This window comes from Protopterus annectens, chromosome 4.part0 (assembly GCF_019279795.1).
Source record: "Protopterus annectens isolate FY-2018-M chromosome 4.part0, PAN1.0, whole genome shotgun sequence".
NCBI lineage: Eukaryota > Metazoa > Chordata > Ceratodontiformes > Protopteridae > Protopterus > Protopterus annectens.
This window is the reverse complement of record NC_056733.1, coordinates 1,349,015,001-1,349,027,327: the sequence shown is the minus strand read 5'-3', so window position 1 is coordinate 1,349,027,327 and position 12,327 is coordinate 1,349,015,001. Positions and strand designations below refer to the sequence as shown.

Genomic DNA, 12,327 nt, shown 5'->3' with positions numbered 1-12,327 from the left:
TAGAGGTTTAGAGTTAGGGAGCTTGTAGGAGATTCAATTGTGGTCCAGTTAATGTTTACATCACCTAGAATTATAGTCTCATTGGTGATGGTGGAAAACCAGGAGAAAATGCCTTTGAGGACTGGGATATTATCACCAGGGAGGAGATATATAGGGTGACTATACATATAAGTTTGTGTTTGTTTACCTGAAGTAGGGCAGGAATAAGTTTTGCATTTGCAAATTTGGGGATGGGCTTGGTATAGGGAGTAACAGAGAGGGAAGATAGGTAGAGAAGAGTGACTTCACCACCTTTTTTGTGTATACTATCATTTCTACTGATTCAGTAGTTGGGAGGTATTAATTCAGAGTCTTTTATATGGGGTTTCAACCATGTTTCAGAGATAGCAAGGATATCAGGCTGATTGTGAAGAAGCCAGGCATGAAGGTTAGGGATTTGGTTGCATACACTTTGGACATTTAGTGCTGAGAAAAGGAGAGATTTCCCAGTTGAGTGGGGAGCATGAGGGGTGGATGGGCTTGGGTTTGGGCCAGGGTTAGGATGAATGTCACATGAGAGAAGAATGATAATTAGCTGGTGAATATGGGTAAAGAGGTGTTTAGATTGTTTATCTACTAGTTTATGGATTATGTACTTTGATGGAGTAGAGCTGATAAGGATGGGAGGAGAATAGTTGGGGGTAGGTTTGGGTTTGTAGGGGAATAGTAGATGATTATCAGAGGAGTAGAGATGGGGGAAATAAAGGTTAAAGAGTGTTTGTGTTGGAAGGGGAGTGGACAAGTTGTATGGAAATGGTGGGAATGAGTGGCATTTAGAGGCCTAGTGAGATCAGTTAGGGTAGGATAGGGTGAGAAAAAGAAGTATTTGGGTTATTAAAGAGGTATATTTTGTGAACATAGTGTTTGTTAGGAGAAAAGCTAGTGTTAATATAGTGTTGAGTAGGAGGGGGATGGGCTATACCAAGTATGGCTGGATTGTATAGGATGGGAAACGTGTGATAGATTAGTAGGGTTGGTGTGGAGGAGGGATAATTATGGGTGGGGATGGAAAAAATGTACTGGGTGATGGAATTGGTGGGTGTGGTTTTATGTGTATAAGCATAGAGGTACCGGGGGCAGGGTAAGGGAGCGGAGTGAGCCCGCAGGGTGAATGGAGCAGGAAGAGCCAAGAAGACAGAAGGAGACAAGTCAGCAAAGAGCAATCAGTGAGGCGGAGGACAGGCTCAAAGGTAAGGAGACACAGTGTTAAGGCAACTAGTTCACTAGGTATGGAGGTAGTGAGAAGCAGGACAATACTCAGGGGTTTGGAGCCGTAGCCAGGCTCTCAGCAATGGTGGATGCTGCCACCTAGTGGCCACACTGAGTAGCTATACTGATAAGCCCCAAGCAGGTAAAGTAATGGGAAGGGGCTTGGAGAGTAAAAGGGATAGTAAGTCCACGGTAGGCTGCTAGCAAACGCACCCGGGATTAATATACAATAGTAGCATATAGAAATGTTGCAATAGGATACATACACGTTATATTAAATTCTTGAGAGAAGGCCATGTAGTCAGAGAAGTTACATTAAGCACTGCAGGATTGCCTTGGGTAACACTTTTCTGAGCTGGAGACCAGGGTACCATTTTATTCAGTAGGAGACACTTGGGATGATTTAGACACAGCAAAGGCAAACTGTAGAAATAGGAAGGAATAACAGTTATTAGCAAGGTAACAATATTTTAGCAACTGGAAAGGCAAAGGAGGTCTTACGGTAATGCTAACTGAATGGAGGTAGAAAGCTTGGGTGTAGGTGTTAAGTAAGTAAATGTGTAAGTAACAGGTACATTAGGGCCTAGGTGGACTATGTGGGGGGGGGGGGGTAGCAACACTAAATAGTCAAGTACATAAAATACAGATACTGTATAATACTATAGCAAGTAGAAAAAAGGAGACAAAACAGTTCTATAAACCATAGTTACATCTCAATAAGTAGAAAAAGGGAGAAAAAACTGTTCTATAAACCATAATCACATTTCAAAATATGTAACAGTAGTACAAGGAAAACACAGTTCCAAAGACCGTAAATCACATTTTTGTAAATGCAGCACCTCGGGAACAAGCAATAAAGTGTTACAAATGTATCACAAGATTGTAACAGAGTTTCGGCAGTGAGAAACTACAAATACATCAGCAGCAGAAAAGTTACAATGGAAATACAATGTATCAGCAGTTTAAAAAGTTAAAGGCAGTACATAGAGTTTAAACAGGAAAGGGCAGTAGCGTGCTAAGTCTCTCTATGTTTAAAGTTTACACAGGGAAGCACAACACTCAAGAGCGAGCTGTTAGTGTACTGTGAGTATTGCAGCTATTGAGGACAATCGTAGAATGTCTATAAGTTACAGTACAGTAAGGCACAACACTCAAGAGTGAGCTATTAGTGTGCTGATACAGTACAGTAAGGCACAACACTCGAGTGAACTATACACATGCTATTGTCACTCTATGCACAACAGCACTAGAAATATCCAATTTATGCTAGGGCTGTGGACTTTACATGCATTAAGTAGGACAGAATGAGCAGCAGTTACAGTACAATACACGCAGTGCTCAAAGAGCGAGCGTTTAGGTATAAGGACTTTCAGATTTCACAAGCATTAAGTGGGAAAGAATGAGCAGCAATTACAGTACAATACACGTAGCACTCAGAGAGTGAGAGTTTGGGTAATTAGGACTTTCAGATTTCACAAACATTAACTGGGACAGAATGAGCAGCAGTTACAGTACATTGCACATAGTGCTCAAAGGGCGAGTGTGTGGGTATTAGGACTTTCAGTGAGTAGTGGCACTTGAGCACTCTAAGCACTTTACAAAAACTTGCTTGAGATAACAGCTTAACCAACAAATGTGCCAGAGGCACGTATTCTGTTATACAAAGTAAAACATTTGAAAACACTTACCCACAAGTGAAGCCAGCAGCCTACAGCAGGACAGGACAGAAGGGGACTATAGTTGTTTAAAAATGGCGCCACGAGTACTGGTGTCCCTATATAATTTTGGGGGGGGAGAACATAAGAAGGAGGGGAGGGGATAGGTAAGAAGTGAGAGAGTTGAGTAAAATAGGTAAAAGGAGGGAGGTGATAAGGCAGGAAGCAGGAGAGACAAATGAAAGAGGGAGGAGGGAGGAAAAAAGCAAGGGAAACTGAGTCATTTATAGCCAGGTCAGCAAAGAACAATCAATGAGGCGGAGGACAGGCTCAAAGGTAAGGAGACAAACTGTTAAGGCAACTAGTTCACTAGGTATGGAGGTAGAGAGAAGCAGGACAATGCTCAGGGTTTGGAGCCGTAGCCAGGCTCTCAGCAATGGGTGGATGCTGCCACCTAGAGGCCACATTGAGTAGCTATACTGATAAGCCATAGGCAGGTAAAGTAATGGGAAGGGGCTTAGAGAGTAAAAGGGATAGTAAGTCCACAGTAGGCTGCTAACGAACGCACGCAGAATTAATATACAATAGTAGCATGTAGAAATGTTGCAATAGGATGCATACACATTATGTTAAATTCTTGAGAGAAGGCCAAGTAGTCAGAGAAGTTACATTAAGCACTGCAGGATCGCCTTGGGTAATACTTTTCCGGGCTGGAGACCAGGCACCGTATTATTCACTTGGGATGATTTAGACAGAGCAAAGGCAAAACATTATGTTAAATTCTTGAGGGAAGGCCAAGTAGTCAGAAAAGTTATATTAAGCACTGCAGGATCCCCTTGGGTAACACTTTTCCGGGCTGGAGACCAGGGTACCATATTATTCAGTAGTAGACACTTGGGATGATTTAGACACAGCAAAGGCAAACCACAAGCGGAGCCAGCAGCCTACGGCAGGACAGGATGGAAGGAAACTATAATTGTTTTAAAAATTCTGGTTCAGTTAGCAGCTCAGGCATGTCGGGCACTAGCAAGCAGGTGATGGGTGTGTGCATGACTGACTTGCTGAGGGGTGATTGCACTTGTGTTTAACCTCTGATAAATCCAGGAACTCATGGTTGAGGGGTATTGTCCTCTGAAAGGAAAGGCATTACTTGAGTCGCTGTGGTGGTGGAATGACATATGACCTTGCCCATCTGCCCTAGATGCAAGGCATGAGAATATAGGGCACACTAAAATATTTTCATCAGCACCAATATGATATTGCACCAGGGAGCCCTTCATCACCTCACCGACCATGAATATCAACTGAAAAAAGTCCAGGAGAGGATTGTTAGGTTTACTGGGTCCAGTGAACAAGGTTAGACTCTCAGGAGGGGTCAATGGTCAGCTGCAGTAGAAGAAACAATAAAAAAAGTAAAAAAAAAAAATAAAACACTGTGGGCAGAGGCACAGGAAACAAGTGCAAAATGATCTCCAAATTCCCTTTTAGAATAGTCACTAATAAAACCTTGGTATTTTATTGCCAGTGTGTACTTGTTCATTGTGCATATGTATAGCTACCATTAAAAGTGTGTGTGTGTGTGTGTGTGTGTGTGTGTGTGTGTGTGTGTGTGTGTGTGTGTGTGTGTGTGTGTGTGTGTGTGTGTGCGTGTGTGCGTGTGTGTGTGTGTGTGTGTGTGTGTGTGTGTGTGTGTGTGTGTGTGTGTGTGAGTGTGTGTGCATGTGTTAGATGTTTTATATCATCCTGATATCTTCAGATCAGAATTTCAGCCATATAAGTACAATATTATGATAAAAATGTCCTTATAGTCTATACACCGAAATAAGAAGTCAGTGTTACATGATTATACTGAATGCATGTGCAAAAATTTGCAGGTGTTTTAAATGGTTGTGAAGATATTAAAAAATTAAAAGTGTAAATCTACTAAGTGATACACATTGGTCCAGATAACAGGATGCTATTATACCAGTGAAATGATGACTCCACACAGTCATTAGCACACATATGTGTATCTACACACACACACACACACACACACACACACACACACACACACACACACACACACACACACACACAGACATATTGACATATTGTGGAGATGGAATTAGGAGTAAGTGTGAGTGTGCTTGGCATGCATTCAAAAGACCTTGTCATGAAGTGTTGATCCTTGAATGCAGAGAAAATGAACTGCATGTCCGCAGGACTAGACAGTTTTATTATTTTTTTTTTTTTATAGCTATACAGTTTGGGTTGTGATACCTTTATATTACTGTGACAATAAATAACAAGCTTTAACAGTACTAGTAATATAAATATCACCATGGGTCTCTCCTGAAAAGAGGCTTCTAGCCTCTACTAGCTACTAGCCTAGTGGGACTAACACAGTTAACAAGGGACAAGTAAATTTAAAAAAATAAATAAATAGCTTTGTTTTGGGAAACTTGAGATTGCTTTTAGTCTATACCTTTGCTGTAAAGTAAATAATAGTATAAAATAACTATTTTGCTGTAATCTGCCTAGAATGATATAGTCCTCTATTGGATTTTTTGTAAGAACACTTTGTAACAAAGAGTGAAAGGCATTTACTATGACTATTTTGCATAGTATAAAATTCCTTTTTTGAGTTATGAAACATATATGTTTTGTATAGTTGCAGCAAGTGTGTAAGGTATAGTCTGGAAATAAAAGAGCTGTGAATACTCCAGTGGATTTGTCTCAATGGTTCTTTAAAACTGGTCATGTATAAGACAAGCTGGAGGTCATCCAGATCATTTGAGCACATCTTTCTGAAGTATTACTCAGTGATGTTAGAGAACATTTCATTGTTTACAACATAGAACTGCTGTACCCTCTGGGCTTCTCTGACTAACATTATCAAGACTATATGAAGTAGCTGGAGTCATTTAGTGGAAGATCACTTTTAGGATCAGAAGTGTAAGTCAGACCGAGGGATCTATTCTTATATAATTTAGAGATTTAGGGTTCCTAGCTGAACTAGGGTATAGGGATAGACAGCAATGCATTCTAGTTATAGATTAGTGGTCAAAGTTCAAACCTGTAGTTAATTGTGGCTCATAGTTTATTGTTAAATGCTTCATTTACTGACTGTGTACTAAAATTACAATGTGACTGTGCACATGCACTGTAAAATAATACTGAATGCTCTGTTCTAGTTTCTAGTGTCATTCTAAGGGGGTGAAATATTTGTCAGCCTGGAAGTAGATGGTCAACAGATCATGCTACTTTGCCAGGGATGGTCTGCATCTCTCCCCTCCAGGTATTTGAATATTAGCTAAAATGTATTCCCCTATAGTGACTTTTTTAGGCAATCCCACCCAAACTGAAAGTACTTCAGACATAGCAAATCAAAACCAAGAAAATCTGAAGGTGTTACTGTTCAGTGGTAGGAGTCTAAAGAAGAAACTGCAGTCCATACAAGCTTTCCTCACCCTTGAGTATGCTGATATCTGTGCGGTCACTGAGGCATGGTTTAAAGAAGCAGACAGCACATCAGCAGTGGAAGGCTATAGTGCATTCTACACATTTAGACCAGCTGCTGCACAGGCAGGGAATAACAGTGGAGGTGTTGATTTAAATAAAAAAATAAATACACCTCAAGGCTAGTCAAACAGGACAATGTACTTTAGCTTCTCCATCAGATTACCACAGGTAAAATCTCATACCACTTCCTTGCAAGCTATAGGCCTCCCTCTATGACCCCAGAAAACCATAACAAATATTTAAACTTATTGGAAACACTCACCATTCAACCCAATACCATATTCATGGATTACTTTAATTACCCCACTATTAACTGAGAATCATACATGACACTAAATGTGCAGGCACAGAGATTCCTGGATTTCGTGAACACAAACTCCCTAGACCAGATTGTCAATACACCAATCAGGGGTGCAGCCGTACTGGAACTGGTCCTCCATAATATGGGAGAATGCTGCACATCCCCTAGTGTAATGTCTTCTCTAGTATAGTCAGACCATAAAATGGTCTTCTTGGAAGTAAAAATAAAACCTGGAACCACAGCTTATTAGCTGTGGTTCCAGGTTTTATTTTTATTTATTTTTGTGTACAGAGCTCATTTTAATGGAGTTGCCTGTACTGAGCCAGAAGATATGGAATATTCAGGAACTACTCTCAGGCTAACTTCCTACAATTAAGTGATAACCTACCAAAATTTCTAACACCCATAATCCCTGGTAACATTTTATATGTTTGGGAAAACTGCTGCCTACAATGAACTCTTTTCAAAATCCATATACAATCCTGTTAATAGCTGCATAGAGGCACTTTACCCACCAGGAAGAAGTACTGAACTAATTCAAAAAACAAGCCACCATAGTGGAATCACAACATCACAACATAAATAGACTATATAACAGAAGGAAGAAAATCTTGGGAAAGATTAGGAGGTGTAGCACCCGGCAGGATAAAAGCACTCTTATCAAAGTAGTAAACAACTTAGAGGACAAATAAAGTCTACCTTACAAAGCCAAAGGCAACCATAAGGCATTCTTTAGCTATATCTGCAACCTCAAAGACAAAAGACATTTGTGTACAGAGCTCATTTTAATGGAGTTGCCTGTACTGAGCCAGAAGATATAGCAAACCTAATGGCCAACAAATTCAGATCTAACTTTACCCCTCTCTCCCTCTCAACTTTCCCTCAGGAAATACCATCAAATATAACTCCCCCTACTATCACTACGAAACAAATCCTCTATGCTGTCTCTTAGGACAAGAACACTGCATCAGTGGGCCCAGACAATATCCCAGGATGCCTTGAAATGGCATGAAACATGGCTTGTAAGGCCCTCTGGAATTGCTGTTTAACTGTAGCTTCCAAATAGACTTCATGCCTCATGAATGGAGAACAGTAACAGTCATCCCTCTGCACAAAGGTGAGCCATCTACACACCCTGGAAATTATAGACGCATAAGTCTCACTAGTCTCATACGCAAAGCCATGGAAAGAATTAGCATGGAAATGATCAATAATGATATAGAAAACCTCCAGACACTGGACCCAACTCAATTTTGGTTTTGTCAAGGCATGTCATACCTACTCAATCTGGTGAGCTACTTTATGATAGTCACCAAAGCAATGTATGAGGGCAAAACAGTTCATATTGCCTACCTTGAAATGGCTAAGGCATATGACACAGTACGTCACTCAGGCAAAATGTTAGGCATAAAGCCATGGGTCACCCAGGGGATAGCCAGCTGGCTTACAGACAAGACCCAGGAAGTTAGAATTTGGGAGTCCACCTCTACAAGGAGGACAATCACAACAGGAGTCCCTCAGGAATTGATCCTGGAACCTTTCCTTTTTGGCATTTAGGAAAGCAATGCTAATCTCAAGGGCATCTGACTGAATAAATTTGCAGATGATTGCGAATTAGTAGTAGTCATAGAATCTCCCACTGACACAAATATTCTCCAGAAAGGGCTAACACAAACAAATAACTGGTCACAAAACCATGACTTAAACTAAATGCCAAGAAATGCATAATAGTATTCTTCAGGAAGTAATCCACCCCTGGTAACTATCATATTGACAACATACCCCTATGAGCTGACCAGGTATTTAAGGACTTGGGGACACACATAGACAGTAATCTAGCCTTTGACCATCACATGTCTATAGTAGTGAGGAAATCATTCTCTGTTGTGTAACCCCAACATCCACATGAAGAAGAGTTCCTCCCAAACCCAAATCAAGTGTAACTTGGACAATTGGATGGGGACCAGGAAATTCATCCTTGGTTTGGCACTTATGTCTCTAATGGACACAGGCAGCCTGTAAATGGTTCATTCCCCATGCCCCTGCTTGTAAATCTTTCATCTCCCAAGCCCCTACTTATAGTTTATCAGGGGTACCAGAATTTGTCAGAAAATTGAGATGCATGGCTAGGCTTAAAAAAGCCCTTGTAATTGTTAGTCTACTATAATCCTATGAAGCTATGAACCTAAAGATGTCTGTCAGCTTAATATGCTGTGGAAACCATGTTCTGTAGATGCATCTGAGCTTAGCATGATGTATATAACATGCTATAATTACTATAAAGTGTGCATAACATGGTGATCACCTGTTAAGTTGTATGTTTCTCAGTGTTATATTGCACATTTTTACTGTTAGCTCATGCAAATATATGTAATTTGGAGCTTTTTTCCTCTGGCCTCTGCTAAAAAGGGGTTTTGCCCAGTCAGGATTTTCCATTAATCAAAGATAAATAAATAGAAAATGTCTAGGGATCATGATATGGTTAATTATTTTTGAACAAAGCTTGTTGATCAGATATTTCATTAGGTTCCTAAGATATATACATATATTCATATATATTGGTTGAATCTATGTTATCTACTGCTGGAGTTCTCTTGCTACAGAATATTCTATTGAACCCAATAATTTTCATGTCGGTCAGCAGAGATATTCTACTTGAAATTCTTTGCAGACCAGTGAATGTTGTCTTTTATGTATTTGAAGTTATGTTTAAGTAGTATGAGCCAATCAGTATCACTTTTCTCATAAAAAAAAACTTGAAACAAAACAGAGGTATCCCAATTTGTCAGAACTGCTGCATTTCTGCCTTTAACCCTTCTAGCAGAGTAAGAAATGTGGCAACTTGTAGGGTCAGCAAAGGCAAGAAAAGAAAACTGCACCACCTGTTATGCTGCCATTCCTTTCCATGCCATCTTAGCCATAAAACAATAAGTGGCACCCCAACAAGGGGCAAGGAAAAGCTCAAGCATAACCCTCTGAGCCCTCTGGAACATAATGGAGGCAAGAATTAAGAGTGGGATATTGTAAACGCAGTATTGTAGGTAGTAAAGCAGCTGCTAGACCTGGATGTCCACATGATGAACATGGTTAACTGATTCCAGCAGTCAGTGATAGCTGCCTTCTTGTATCCTGTGGAATTAGATTTATGTAGGTTCTCCAGTTCGATACTTGGCTGGGGTGCCTTCTATGCGGAGTCTGCATGTCCTGCTTGTGGTCATGTGGGTTTCTTCCAGGTGCTCCGGTTTCCTCCCACATCCCAAAGACATGCTGTAGGTGGATTGGACACTCTAAATTGGCCCTAGGTGTGAGTGTGTGTCTGCCTTCTGTGTTAGGTTGGGCACCGGGCTGGCAACTCGACACTGTAAAACTCCACTGCCAATCACTCTGCGGACCGTTGTTCTGCTATGGTGACCCGTAACCGGGATAAGCCGAAAGGAGATGATGATATGTAGAAGTCTCATCTTGATATTGAAATGTGTGTCTGAGTAGCTCTGACTGTAGACAGACTGTCAGAACTATGCTACATGAGAATGCGATGTAGACAGCTGTTACAGTAATTCATGTCATTGTTTGTAATTCTGCTTGTATTCACACTGGATGGAAATGTCAAACTTTTTATTAAGCTTGACTGATGTCCCAGAAATACAAAAGCTGGAATGTAATGCTATAGTAATCTCCATTAAATGTAAGAACTACAATCACAGCCTGATAGGCCTACCTTGTCGGCAGGCTGTAAATATGAAATATTGGCATTTCAAGGATATGCATATATGCAACAACTAGCTTCGCACAAATGAAAGAAGATGTCTAATTAAAAAGGTAGTTTGTTTCTTCACAAGGAACTGGTTAGGTTTTATTACATAACATATTCTATATTAAATGTTTATTGTCCACAGCAAAAAAGAGGTGGGTCTTTACACAGCAGGAGAACTTACTAGAGATTTCAGAAGGCTCAGAAGTACTGCTGACAGAGCTCCTTGGCCCTTGGTACCAAAGGTGTCATAATATAATGTACTTTGTCTCTGAATATGTACTGTATGTTGACCTGTTCTTTTTCCCGTTTTGTTCTCTTATCTCTTGTTTCCTTCCTGCCTGTTTAACCTACATTGCCGTAAGTACTGCTGTTTGTATTATATTCATTAGGGTCACCCAGTTTCTGGGGTCCCTAATTAAAGTAATTACCATTGGCTAATGAGCAATTGACTGCATGGGGTTAATTGTATTTGTGTATATATATATATATATATATATATATATATATATATATATATATATATAATGTGTGTATTTACAATAACTTAATTGGTGCAGTATGACTACAGATTCGATGCTCAAAGTTCAACAACATGGTAGCCATGCTGAGTATGTGCTGAAAATAGTTTCACTAACCAGAAATGATGTGTAATACCGCAGTATTCTGAGAACACCAGTCAGAAGAATCAGCTAATGAAACTGAAGGCGAGTAATTACACCTAGACTGGCTACAACTACCATTCTACTATGTTAGGAATTCTTGCCTGCATCTTGGCCTTGCTATAGATAAGCTTCATAGGCACAAGAGGTGCTCCTGGTATTTAGTTTCAGATATGTTTTTTTTTCTAATCTTTAGTGTGATAATTATAGTAGTATTATGTTGGGACTTTACTCAGTAGCATGCTGATTTTAGTCAATAAGCAAGGAGTGCAGTATATATTCTGGTAAATGTCTGCAGCTTTTTAGACATTTTTTTAGACGTTTTAAGAATTAAAAATTCCTTTGTTGACTTAGTATTCTATTAATTGAAGACCTAAAGAATGGTCCCAATGGAACCTCTTCCTAAATAAGTCTGTATAAGACAGAATATTACTTTTACAGCAGCATGTAGCACATTTTTCTGCGCAAATCACCAGGAGATACTGATGTGTAATACAATGGTAAAGATAAGACACTAAATTAGGAAATACACATGCATATAACATTCTTTGTTTCAACTCTACTGTTCCTGACAAATGAATACCCAGATTTCTAGAATGAAATGCCGACTTCCTAATAGAAAATGAGCAAAAAGAATAATAAAAAAAAAATAAAAAATGGATGAAACACAGAAGGTTGAAAAAATCCCCTCCCACACCTCACAAATGTATATATACTAACTCCACAGTCTCATCAACTCAAAGAAGGGAGAAATCTTCATAAACAATTGAATTATTGATGATGCACACTTAGAAAGTCCACCAGCAATGATTTCTTATAGGAAACTATACTTTATGCCAGTTGTTTTTTTTATTTTTTGTGCTCCTGAATCTTGAGCAATTTGTCCTCAAGCTTGTGTAGGGGAGCCGAATACCAAATAACCTTTTTATAAAATTCAATATGCTGGAACTAAATATGTTAATTTGTCTTATTTCTAACAATCCACCAGACCACAATAAATGGCAACATTTTGCATAATTCCTACGTATCTGTCAGCACAATTTCACTAAGATATTAATGTGTCTACCTGCAACTTTGTATGTTTGGGTTCACTGTGTTTTGGATAGGTTGTTCATTTAGATTCCTTTCTCTGCCATTTACCAGTGAGAGTTTAGTCTTAAAGGTGGCTGGAACTACACTGGTAAAGAGAACTAATGCAAATTATGT

At 39.6% G+C, this 12,327-nt stretch overlaps 1 protein-coding gene across 8 annotated transcripts in view; it reads left to right on the top strand.

Annotated features, from left to right (window-relative positions):
• The window catches only part of ABLIM3 (actin binding LIM protein family member 3), a 3,936,655-nt gene that overhangs the window by 3,519,697 nt on the left and 404,631 nt on the right, over nucleotides 1–12,327 (top strand). The window lies entirely within an intron of this gene.